This window comes from Miscanthus floridulus, chromosome 19 (assembly GCF_019320115.1).
Source record: "Miscanthus floridulus cultivar M001 chromosome 19, ASM1932011v1, whole genome shotgun sequence".
In the NCBI taxonomy this organism is placed as follows: domain Eukaryota; kingdom Viridiplantae; phylum Streptophyta; class Magnoliopsida; order Poales; family Poaceae; genus Miscanthus; species Miscanthus floridulus.
The window spans coordinates 79,880,585-79,893,790 of record NC_089598.1 but is presented as its reverse complement, the minus strand read 5'-3'; positions in this window follow the sequence as shown (position 1 = coordinate 79,893,790).

Genomic DNA, 13,206 nt, shown 5'->3' with positions numbered 1-13,206 from the left:
AGTAGAGGGAAACCCCTCCCGTATTCATAAAAAAAACATGTTGTCTGGCTACATCCCATAATTGTTAAGCATATCCCGCGGAAATGGACAGGATAAAATAGAAAACAAGACGGTTTCATCCCTGGATAATTAGTTTGGTATTTATTCTTACGCCGATCTGGTCTACCGGACCTCGCACCATGAGTTGAGGATGAGATATTCTGTGATTGGTTGCTTCATATTAATACTCTAATTCCATGACATTGGAAAAGTAGAGTAAACTTGTTGATCTCTCTGGGAGCATGGATGATTTTTTTTAGACTGAAAGAAGAATTGTATTAGATAAAAGCTGGCTACATCAACACATTACAAGCACTCAGAAACTATTTTCATCTAAATTGTACACACGTTGTGAATAGCTCAAGATCTCAAACCAAAACCTGTATGATGCTTCATATAGATGACCGCACAGGCAAACACTCGGCAATGGCCTGAGGGCAAATGCCCAATGAACAACGACCAACATTCCTGCAAGCAGAGTTGAGAAACTTCTTTCTTATGTCTTCCTTCTTCTTTCTACCACCGAAGAATGAGGAAGCCTGATCTGAAATTTATTCTCCCTAGTCCTTCATCGTGACCAGATGTAACCACAACAAAACAAAGAAGAAACCGGAGAAAATTATTCTATAGCGGCGACATCATCTCTGCCTTGGTGTCGTCGTCCGAAAAGAAAAGTCTCCATATTGTCGTAGCGATGAAGTTGTTGACGCCGTAGTTGTCGCCCTCATCTTCAAAAGCGCTGTCATGGAGAAAACGATTCCACCCTACCCCGCGCCGTTGCCGGAGAGGAGGAGATAAATCTCCAATACCAACCAACTTGGCATGGAGAGACCCTAAGCCTAAGGTCTCGATCTACTAAAAAACTTATTAAAAATGATGAATCTCCCACTTTCTCTGGCTGCCGAAGGAGAAGGGAGTGGGACCTGTGGTGGTGGAAGGCGGTGGGCGGCGGGCGGCGGCGCTAGGCGGGTCCCGAGGCCGACACAGAAATGAGTATGTTTTATGATGCTGTACCAAGTGTCTAGGTTGTTCTTATAAGAATTTTTGAAGGGAACATTTGGTCTAAGTGCAAAAGGTTTGGTGTAGCTTTTGGCTGCTGCCACCTAAAGGTTGTTTTAGTTGTTCTGTGTCGATGCGGGACCCACAGGATACCCCGCAAGGGAGAGAGAAGATCTAGTCTAATTAGGATTCTTCCCATGTAATCTTAGTAGTAGAACTATTAAGTAATCCTACTAGGAAATCTCATTGTAAACCGACTAGGACTCTGGCCTCCTAACTATATAAAGGAGGGCAGGGCTCCTGAGAGAAGAGGACGACAATTGTACAACACAACATATCACAATTAATCCAACGCAAAGGCTAACGCCGACTGGACGTAAGGTTATTACTCGATCTACGATAACGGGCCTAAACCAGGATAAATCGATTGTCTCTTGCGTTAACCATCAAGTTCAGCATACGCTGAAGCCCGAACATACTGTCCTGAGTACCCCCGTGGCAGGCTATCGGTGGTGAAACATCGACAGCTGGCGCGCCAGGTAGGGCTTTCGGTGACTTTGCATCCGAAAGCTCGATGGACCTCGATAACATGATCTTCCCGACGGGATCAACTTTCATCTTTGGCTCATGGATCTGCGAGGCAGACAACTACGGCAGGCTCCAAAGCCATCTCCTCAAAGATCCGGATCAGCATGAAGAATTTCCTATTTCGACAACTACGATGGATCAGCTCACCAGAAGATTCGCGTAGCTCATAATATCCGATTCAAATAAGATTTCACGGCTACGCACATCCGACTCGAATTCAAGCTCCGTGTCCAAGATGAAGTCTTATTCGAGTGCTTTCAAGAAACCGAGTTCTTTTTTGGCAGGATTCTAGAGCACAACCCAAAACAACTCGAATTACCTAGTTCTTTCAAAAAGTCGAGTTCTTTTCCATTTGGGCTCGACAACATGGCAAAATCCTATCAGGGACGGATCGAAAGGTCTTTCAAACCAATGCTTGGGATACCACTGATAGGAGCCCAGGAGGGTCTCGTGCTAACAATAACATCGCAAGACTGTATCATCCACTGGCCAGGTTCCGTTCCTGAAGATAGCAGAACCCAACTAGTCGGCACAACAACAACAGCTATTCTACCTTACCAAGAAGGAGACTCGATCTACGACATCGAGGCATCTACTAAAGTTATCAGCGACTCCGATAGTATGAAAACTAACACCAATAACAGAACGGCTCACGCATGGGAAGTGCTCATGGTTCGATGTCCTTGGTCACCATTAAACCCCTAGAAGCACCCGATGTCAGGTCATCAGATGAATCAGAATCCAACATATCACCCTTTGCCCAGGGCTACGATGGAGAAACCGAGAGTCAGAAACAAGCTAGAGAAAGAAAAAACAAGTTGAAGCAAGGGCACCAACACCGTACTAGGCAGCGCAGGGAAGCTTGGATCAGATATGAGTTAGAGTTGGTTGAGTACGACAAAAGAAAATCGCAATGAGAAGTCGAAGGAAGACGCACGGCAAATACGCCTTACGATAAGATTCGAGAAGCATTAGAAGAACTCGGAGCAACTTCACATCCCGGTGAAAAGTATGAACAGCTCTAGGACTTGCTCTGATCGATGATCTCGAGAACGCATGAAGAGAGAGCTTGATCAAGACTACCTGCCAGATCAACAACCCACAGGCAAGAAGATCAAAATCAAAGGAAATCTGCTTTCGAAAGACTTGGGCCGGGTGGAAGCCATGACGGAGGAAGTAGGAAGGAACATAATCAAGGCCACCGATTTGAACAACCAAGGAAGACCAGGAGTAGGGTGCCTACCCGGACAACCTCGCAAGATTATTCCCATCAAAACGATAGTTGGCCAGAAGAAGGTGCCGAATCCGAATTCAAAGAAATTAGGACACACGACAGATTCCCCTGTTTCGCGAACAGGCTTGCATTGGTACGATTACCTCATAAATTCAAACCGTCTAACCACTCCAAGTATGATGGCAAAACTGAACCAAGGTAATGGCTCAGAATATATTCACAATCAATTAAACTAGCCAGAGGAGATGACGATATCAAAACCCTGTTCTTTCCTATGGCACTAGAAGCCATGCCCCTCCAATGGTTCGACAAACTGAATCCAGGATCTATCAGAAATTGGGAGGATTTGCAAAGAGCTTTTTGTGAGAATTTCGCAGGAATCATTACACACCCAATCACTCATGCAGAACTAAAAGGACTCAAGCAAAAGGGAGGTGAAAGTCTCAGAAATTACTATCGATGATTCGGCAAACTATGAGCTCAAGTGCATGACATAACCGAACGAGAAGTAATTGAAGCTTTCTCTCACGGAATCATGGCTAGGTGGCAATTTCAAGACTTCTGCAAAGAAAATCCGAGAAACAACGAAGAATTCAGATGAACAGTAGAAAAGATGATTACTGCAGAAGAAAAAAATACGAGAGAGGTTCCTGGACAGAAGCAACCAGGACAACTCGGACAAGCAAAATCACCAAAATAGCAGACATCAAGAAAGAAAACGTAGACCAGACAATACTGTGGCAATGGCCGACAAATCAAAGAAGTTTTCCAAACCCAGAAGATATGATGACATTGAAAACATACGTTGCCCATTGCACCCTAATGGGAGGCACACCATCGGAAATTGCTACACTTTCAATGATCGATACACAAGAAAAGATAGTAAGGAAAACACCAAAGAGGACAATCAAAAAAGAGATGAAGACAACCACGAGGACAAAGGATTCCAAAAACCTAGGGGAACGGTAGCAGTGATCTTCTCAGGGGCTCCGGATTGCAGAAGCAAACATCAAGAAAAACTAGCACTACGGACCATTATGACAGCAGAACCAGCTACACCAAGATATCTCAATTGGTCACAGTATCCTATCTAATTTACCAGAGAAGATCAATGGACTAGCATGAGAAACACAGGCCATTATCCACTGGTTCTAGATCCAACTATTGCTAGTATGACCATCACCAAAGTACTAATCGATGGGGGAGCTGGACTCAACATCATCTTTTCAGAAACTCTAAGGAAAATGGGACTACAACTCGCTGGGATGATCACGCCAACAAGCACACCTTTTTATGGAATAGTACCCGGCAAAGCAGCCATGCCACTCGGACAAATTACTTTACCCGTTACTTTTGGAACTCCTTCAAACTATCGAACAGAGTTTATCAAATTTGAGGTCGCTGACTTTGATTCGTCATATCATGCAATCCTTGGATGCCCAGCACTGGCCAAATTCATGGCAATACCACATTATCCGTACTTACTGCTTAAGATGCTAGGACCCAACGGTATCCTTTCTCTTCGAAGCGATTTGAAGCGTGCTTTTGACTGCGACATTCAGGCGATCCAAATTGCAGCTAAAGCATAAGCCGACAATGGAAGAAAAGAAATAGCCGCAATCGCTGCAGAGACAAGCCAAGAAGAATTAGAAATACCGGCTAAAAAGCCCAGCATCATCGCACCACCAAAAGAAGCCGACGTCAAGCAAATCGACTTAGGCACAGGCGATACCTCCAAGACAGCAACCATCAGTGCTCACCTCTCGGCAAAATAGGAACTCGCGCTCACCAACTTTCTTCGGGATAACAAAGATATCTTCGCTTGGAAGCCAGCTGACATGCCAGGAGTCCCAAGGGAGTTGGCTGAGCACATAATTGATGTTAATGAAAGCTCCAAGCCTGTAAAGCAACGTCTACGATGATTCTCACCCGACAAAAAGGCAGCAATTAAAAAGGAAATAACAAAACTAATGGCAGCCGGATTCATCAGGGAAATCCTTCATCCAGACTGGTTAGCAAACCCGGTCCTTGTGTAGAAGAAAAACACGGACGAGTGGCGCATGTGCATCGACTACACAGATCTCAACAAACATTGCCCAAAAGATCCATTTGGGCTACCACGCATTGACCAGATAGTTGACTCAACAGCAGGATCTGCTCTATTATCTTTTCTCGATTGCTATTCAGGGTATCACCAGATCGCACTAAAAGAACAAGACCAGAGCAAGACATCTTTCATCACCCCATTTGGTGCCTACTGCTACAAGACCATGTCGTTTGGACTAAAGAACGCTAGCGCCACGTACCAAAGAGCTATCCAAACTTGCCTTAGGAATCAAATGGTTGAAATGTGGAGGCATACATGGATGATGTAGTAGTGAAAACAAAGAACCCAAACACTCTAATTGAAGATTTAAAGCAAACCTTCGAAAACTTGAAGAGATGGAGATGGAAATTGAACCCAAACAAATGTGTATTTGGAGTTCCCTCAGGACAACTACTCGGATTTTTGGTTAGTCAGTGCGGGATCGAAGCTAGCACCAAGCAAATTCGAGCTATAACAGAAATGGGTCCACCTAGAAGTATCAAAGATGTGCAGAAACTAACAGGATGCATGGCGGTCCTCAACCGTTTCATATCAAGACTCGGCGAAAAGGGGTTACCTTTCTTTAAACTACTAAAGAAGACAGACAAGTTTGAGTGGACAATAGAGGCCGACGAAGCTTTCAAAAAACTTAAAGAATACCTCACCTCGCCGCCTGTCCTGACACCTCTAAAGAAAGACGAAGATATGATGCTATATATTGCGGCGACTTCTACCATAATCAGCACGGCAATAGTCATAGAAAAAGAAGAACAAGGGTGCATGTATAAAGTGCAACGTCCCGTATACTACATCAGCGAAGTACTGTCAGAATCCAAAATCCGGTACCTGCATGTACAAAAACTACTCTACGCTCTACTCATCACCTCACGCAAGCTTCGCCACTATTTCGAAAGCCACAAGATTACCGTGGTGACAGATTTTCCACTCAGAGACATCCTACACAATAAAGATGCCACGGGGCGCATATCCAAGTGGGCAGTTGAAATCGGAGCTCTTAACATCGATTTCACCCCGCGGAAAGCAATCAAATCTCAAGCCCTTGCCGATTTTGTGGCCGAGTGGACAGAGATTCAACAGCCTTTATCAGATACAATCCTTGACCACTAGAAGATGTACTTTGACGGATCACTCAAACTAGGCGGGGCCGGTGTAGGCGTTCTCCTCATTTCTCCAGAAGGAAAACAACTCAAGTACGTCCTTCAGATATTATGGCAAGCTACAAATAACGAAGCAGAATATGAAGCCCTCATCCATGGGTTATGAGTGGCAATTACTCTCGGAATAAAGAGATTACTCGTATACGGCGATTCAGCAGTAGTCATCAACCAAGTCAACAAAGATTGGGATTGCACCAAAGAAAACATGAGTGCTTACTGTGCTGAAATACGGAAACTTGAAAAACATTTTCAAGGATTAGAAATTCTACACATCCTGCGCGATTCCAACATTGCAACAGACGTCCTCGCCAAGCTCAGATCAGATAGAGCAAAGGTTCCACCCGGTGTATTCATAAAAGAGCTATCAGTTCCCTCTATCAAACAACCCAGTGAAACAACCCATAAAATTCAGGCTAAAGGCATTCAGATCTTGGTAATCAACACTTCATGGAGCCAAGTTTTCATCGACTACATCAAAGAAAATAAATTGCCAGCAGATAAAGCAGAAGCCACCCAAGTTGTTCGCAAAAGCAAAAACTATGTTCTAGTAGGAGATAGACTTTACAGAAGAGCAACATCATCAGGAGTACTCCTAAAATATGTCTCATTTGAAGAAGGAAAAGAGATCCTAGACGAAATACACTCAGGTTGCTGTGGAAATCATGCCGCTTCAAGAACACTAGCTGGCAAAGCATTTCGCACCGGATTCTACTGGCCAACCGCTTTGAAAGACGTAGAAGAACTTGTCAGAAAATGCAAAGGTTGCTAAATGTTTGCAAGACAAGCCCATGTGCCAGCTCACAATCTTATCTGCATCCCACCCGCTTGGCCTTTTTCCTGCTGGGGGCTGGATCAAGTAGGACCTCTGAAGAAAGCAAAAGGCGGCTTTGAGTACATCTTTGTAGCAATCGACAAGTTCACCAAGTGGATTGAATACAAACCACTCGCAAAATACAGCACAGCAAAAGTAGTCGAGTTCATCCAAGACATTATACATCGCTTCGGGATGCCCAATCGAATCATCACAGATCTAGGTTCCCCCTTCACGGCTACAGAATTCAAAAGCTGGGCACAAGACTGTGGTTTCAGTATAGACTATGCGTCTGTCACACATCCAGAAGCCAACGGACAAGTAGAAAGGGCTAATGGACTCATACTAGCCAGATTAAAACCAAAATTATACGAAGAACTAGTGGACTATGGAGCCAAGTGGATTGAAGAATTGCCTAAAGCAGTATGGGGGCTACGAACTCAAATGAGCAGAGCAACAGGCTACTCACCCTTCTTCCTAGTTTACAGGACAGAGGTCGTACTACCTGCTGACTTGATCTAGACATCACCAAAGATAGAACAATACGATGAAGGAGAAGCAGAACACACAAGAAGATTAGAACTCAATAGCTCAGAAGAAGTCAGAATAAATGCTACCCTCCAATCAGCCAGATACCTATAAGGTTTAAGACGACACTACAACAAGAGTACCCATCCTCGATCATTACAAGTCGGAGACTTAGTGCTAAGAAGGATACAAAAGACTGATGGACGACATAAGCTACTCAGTCCATGGGAAGGTCCATTCATTGTCACAAAAGTCACCGGACCAGGCACATACAAGTTAATAACCGAAGATGGAAGAGAAATCAGCAATACATGGCACATCAGCCAGCTAAGAAGATTCTACGTGTAAAAACAACTCAAGAGAAAACGGATATGCAAGTCATAAGGGACCAACGTTCACAATCGACGAAGGACAATATTCTTCGACAACATATGTATTAGTTTATATTCATGATCAATAAAGATGATATTCATCCACAGCATCTTTTGTCATGACTTTCAACGAGTTGTTGTAACGAAACAAAAAGCAAAATGGCTGAAAACATGCCTGAGCATCCCGGCCGAGAGCAAAATAGCTGAAAAGACGCCTGAGCCCGCCGATGAGGGTAGCTAAAAGCTAACACCCGAAACAAAAAGCAAAATGGCTGAAAACATGCCTGAGCATCCTGGCCGAGAGCAAAATAGCTGAAAAGACGCTTGAGCCCGCCGATGAGGGTAGCTAAAAGCTAACACTCGAAACAAAAAGCAAAATGGCTGAAAACATGCCTGAGCATCCCGGCTGAGAGCAAAATAGCTGAAAAGACGCTTGAGCCCACCGATGAGGGTAGCTAAAAGCTAACACCCGAAACAAAAGCAAAATGGCTGAAAACATGCCTGAGCATCCCGGCTGAGAGCAAAATAGCTGAAAAGACGCTTGAGCCCGCCGATGAGGGTAGCTAAAAGCTAACACCCGAAACAAAAAGCAAAATGGCTGAAAACATGCCTGAGCATCCCGGCCGAGAGCAAAATAGCTGAAAAGACACTTGAGCCCGTCGATGAGGGTAGCTAAAAGCTAACACCCAAAACAAGAAGCAAGATGGCTGAAAACATGCCTGAGCATCCCGGCCGAGAGCAAAATAGCTGAAAAGACGCTTGAACCCGCCGATGAGGGTAGCTAAAAACTAACACTCAAAACTAGTCGACCGAAATTAAGCTTAAAAAGACCCTCTAGCTCTTCGTTTCGAAAAGCAAGACGCTCGGGGGCTACATCCAGATAGGAATACTCTACATCCAGATAGGAATACTCTTTTCCTCAGAAAAGCACAAGCGCCACTCAAGAAAGCACTCGGATGCCGAAGTTTGTCAAGGCAACATTCAATGCCGAGTCGTTTTACATAGCGCAGACGAAAGGTTGTCAACGCAAAGATCTACACCTAACAAGTCTGTCGAAGTTTGCCAAGCGCAGACAAGGTACTCGGCGGATCACAAAAGAGGAAGAAGAGAAAAGTACTCGACAAATCGAGGGATTTCGTCAGGATAACACACAGAGTTGAGCAAAGACGAAAACAGGACAAAGTACTCAGCAAGTCAAGTAAATCCGACCACACCCGGGCAAAGAATACATCAACGAAAATAAAGAATCTTTATTTTAAGAGGAGTGTAATATTACAAGAGGCTGATCAATTGGATCAGGCATTGTCATCAGGAAGGGAAATATCAATGTTAAGACTATCTACAACCCTACTGGCTAAACCTTCAACCTCAGACTCCATCCTCTCAACAGCATCAAGGTATTCTTGGCTATCAGCTTCCTCCGCTATCTTAGACAGAGGCGCCTCTGGAGCAAGGACCCGGACCTAGGCCAGCACATTCTTGGTACATACTTGAGCGCACTTCTTCGCAAACTCTTGGAAATGAGTCGGAATCCGAGGAATGAACTGAGCCCAAGATTGCCCGTCATCCGCTGGAGTTCGGAGAACATCAGCTACTGAATGAAAAGATTTCCACAAAACATTCTAATTTTCAGTAGCCGTCGCTAGTTTCCCAAACAAGCCTTCAATAGTTTTTTGGGCCTGCACAAGATCTCTGTCAGCTCCACGCCTAATCAGCTTAGCAAAGGCGAGTTCTTCCTCAGCTGAGTAATTACCTCCTCAGCCTTATTATGACTAGAGCGGACAAGAGCCTTCATTTCATCGATACTCTCCGAGAGCTTCTGCTTCTCAACTCGGAGAACTAGACAAGACACCCAAGAACAAGTCAGCGAAAAAAGAAGTCAAAATATAAGAAGAAATAGGCAGAACCCACAGCACCTTTGCATTCATTCTTCGCAGACTCCACCGCGGCATCTCTCTGCTTCTCCGTCTCCACTACCTGGGCATGAAGGGTCTTCTCCTCCTTTTGGTGCATTTGACGCTCTGTCTCCAACTCAGCCCGGAGAAGGTCGAGATCGGCTTTCAGAGCGTCCACCTCAGAAGACAACTTTCTCTCATTTTCAGATGAGAAAAAGAAGCCAGAATGATCACGAGAGAAAGACTGAGCAAAAAGAGGCAAAGAGAAACAAGACGTAAGGACAGAAGAAAAACAAGCATGTAAAAAAGGAGTGGCAGTAAAACCTACCTGGAGCTTTTCACCAAAAGAAGTCGTGAGGGTCAACAAGCTCCCCCAGGCTATGGTCAGCTCCGATAACCGATGGGTGGCATTGAACTATTGCACCACGTCACCGGAAAAAGAGGGACCACCGGAAGCAAGAGAAGGGGAAGGAGAGGCCGGCTGGGGCGAAGAAGGAGCAACCAAAGCAACCTCCAGGGAAGCCGGAGCCAAACCCTCAGAAGGACTCGGCACGACGGCCATAGTCACCTCCGGAGCGGCCAAGTCCGCAACTTCGCCAGGTAGCTCCGAAGCCCCCGCAGCAACTTCATCAACAGAATGTTGTGAGTCCTGAGGCTCAGAACTCGTTGGCACGGCGGGAGGCAGAGAAGAAGTCAATGAAGAAACAAGAGAAAACGAAACACTAAAAAGTGATAAAAGGAAGCACCGATAAGAACCAGAAGAAGGAAGATAGAAGCCAAAAAGATAAAAGCCAGAATTTACTCACCCGACCACTTTCTTCTTTGCGAAGCCAAAAGAAGGCCTCGCAGGGGGAACCACGATGGCAAAAATGTCCCCGCCACCCGGCGACGGGAGCGGGATAGCTGACAATAGAGCCACGGAAGAAGTCAGGGCTGGAGCCATGGAAGAACTCCGCACTGGAGGAGCGGTAGAGCTCGGTACCGAGGCTACCAAAGAACTCGACACCGGAGTTTCAGAAGAAGTCGGCACGGGAGCCTCGGAAGAACTCACACCCGACCTCCGATTACTTCAAAAAGTTTAAGACTAAAAGTCAAGACAAAGAAGAGAAATTCAATGCAACAGGAATATGAAAAACAACTCACTGCCGCATGATGAGGGGTACTTCATCATCCTCTTCTTCCTCAGCCAAGGAAACCAGAGCACCTACTGAAAAGAGGATAAAAAGTACTCGGTTCAAGAGAGAAATAGGAAAATAAAGAAACAAAGAGTATTAAATGTGCTCACCTAAGAGCATGCTAGCAACAACTGGAGTACCTGAGGGAGTACTTGGTTTGCGAGGCTTCTTGGAGATAGGCAGGCCAGATGAAGACCCATCCGTTCGCCCCCTCTTCGGGACACTACGAGGACCGCGAGGGACTAGATGAGGAACATATTCTTCATATACATCAACAAATCTAGAAGAAACCCCAGGAAGGGTGGTAGAGGTTTGGGACTTACTAATTGTAGAAGTTCCAGCAAGTTTATCCCCAGTCTCCGCCATAGCGGGGAGAACATCAAGAGGGATCGGGTCAACAAAGTTCCGCCCAAGCTCCTACGAAAAAGGATAAAACACCGAGACAAAGAAAAGCTAAGCAAGAACGGATGTAGCAAGAGTATATAAAGTACTCAAATAAAAAGATAGACAACTCACAGCTGGGGGTGGGTTGTTGGCTGAGAACTCGGAGACAGCAGGAGGAATGACGCTCACTCCTTTCAGCATCTTCTGGAGATGCTCGAGTACCTCCTCACCAGTCAGCTCAAGAGCTGGGACCATGCGTGAAGGATCCTCAGCCCTAGAATACTCAAAGCCAAGATGCTCCCGCTCTTTCAAAGGCTAAACCCGACGACGAAGAAAGCTCGAAACAATACCGAAGCCGGTCAAACCCTACTGTTTTAGCATGCTAATCCTATCAAGGAGTGGCTGGATCACTTGAATCTTAGCAGGTGACTCAAGCTTCTTGTCCCATCGGTCATTCACCACAGGACCAGATCCAGAGTGGACGATGAGGGAAGGGATCAAATTGGCAGCGTAAAACCACTCGGCATGCCAATCTTTTACAGAATCGACCAGGTCATAGTCAAAAAACTTAATCTTGAGACCCTGGCGAGACTGAATCCCGCAACCACCAAGAACGTTGGTTTCTTCACGGCGGGGTTGAGGTTTCAGACGAAAGAAAAAGCAAAAGAGATAGAGATGGAGGGATTCCAAGGAAAGCTTCATAAAGATGAACGAAAACAAAAAGATGGAGAATGGCATTGGGAGTTAGATGGTTCAGACTAACCCCAAAATAACCAAGAAACTGATGAAGGAAGGCGGAAGCAGGAAGGCAAAGTCCAGCGCGGACAAAGAAAATGAAGAGGACAATCTCACCAGGACCCAGAGCTGGAATCCGATGCTTGCCCGGAACTCTCCATTCAGCGATGACTTTGCTTTGGATCAAGCCGTCGCTAACGAGCTCGTGCAGCTGGTCTTCGCTTGTTGTTGGAGCCGACCAAACCTTCTGAGCAGCCCTCATGGCCACGAACTCCTGGTTTTCGATCAAAGAAAGGGATGACTCCTCGTCCACGAAGGTCGCCTGAGACTTGCTTGCGGTTTTCTTCTTTCCCATGAACTAGCGGAAGCAAAAAGGCACTGGGAAAGATGAAGCTAGGATGGTGGTGCTCGGGTGACGGCGATAATGACGGCGGTGGATTTCTGAAAGCTAGGGTTTAAAGGCAAGAGCTGGGCCGCAAAGGAAAGTAAGATAAAAGGTCTTTAAATAGATTTTTAGTGATAAAAACGGCCCACGAGGCCCGTTAAAACACCGTGTGAGAACGCAACGGTCCATTTATTGACGCAGCTAAAACGACAGAGGGCACAAATCCACACAACGGTACAAACCAACGGGCAGATTTCAGACTTATCCGTCTAGCACCACGGTAGGGTTATCAGATCGCTACAAGAACAACCCGTCAAACCAAGAAGAAAGAAAGAAGAAAGAAAGGGCTACCTCACAAGGAACAAAAGAACCCGGTTATTTAAGAAAGAACTCGGTAATCTCATGAACGACAGGGATCACAGCAGAAAAGTAAAAGACAACTCAGAAGACAAGATTCATTACATTACAAGCGACTTCAAAAATAGAAGATTACAAATCTTACAAGACCCAACGAACTCGGCATCATGAAAAGCAAAGTAGCAAAGAGGAACACAGACACGGCTAGGCTCTGGAATGACTACGTGTCCCAAATTGCTACTCGGAAGGACAAACCGCCATCAGCTACATTGTTTTCTTCAAAGGACGGACACAGTGCATCCAAGGCAGAAATTGGCAGCACGACAAGACAACATGGAGCAGAGAAGGCCGGCGGGCATCTATCTACCCAAGACTGATGTGATGCTGGATATGATGTTGATCTGCACCGGACAGTCTCAGGACAGGCGACGAGGATCAACC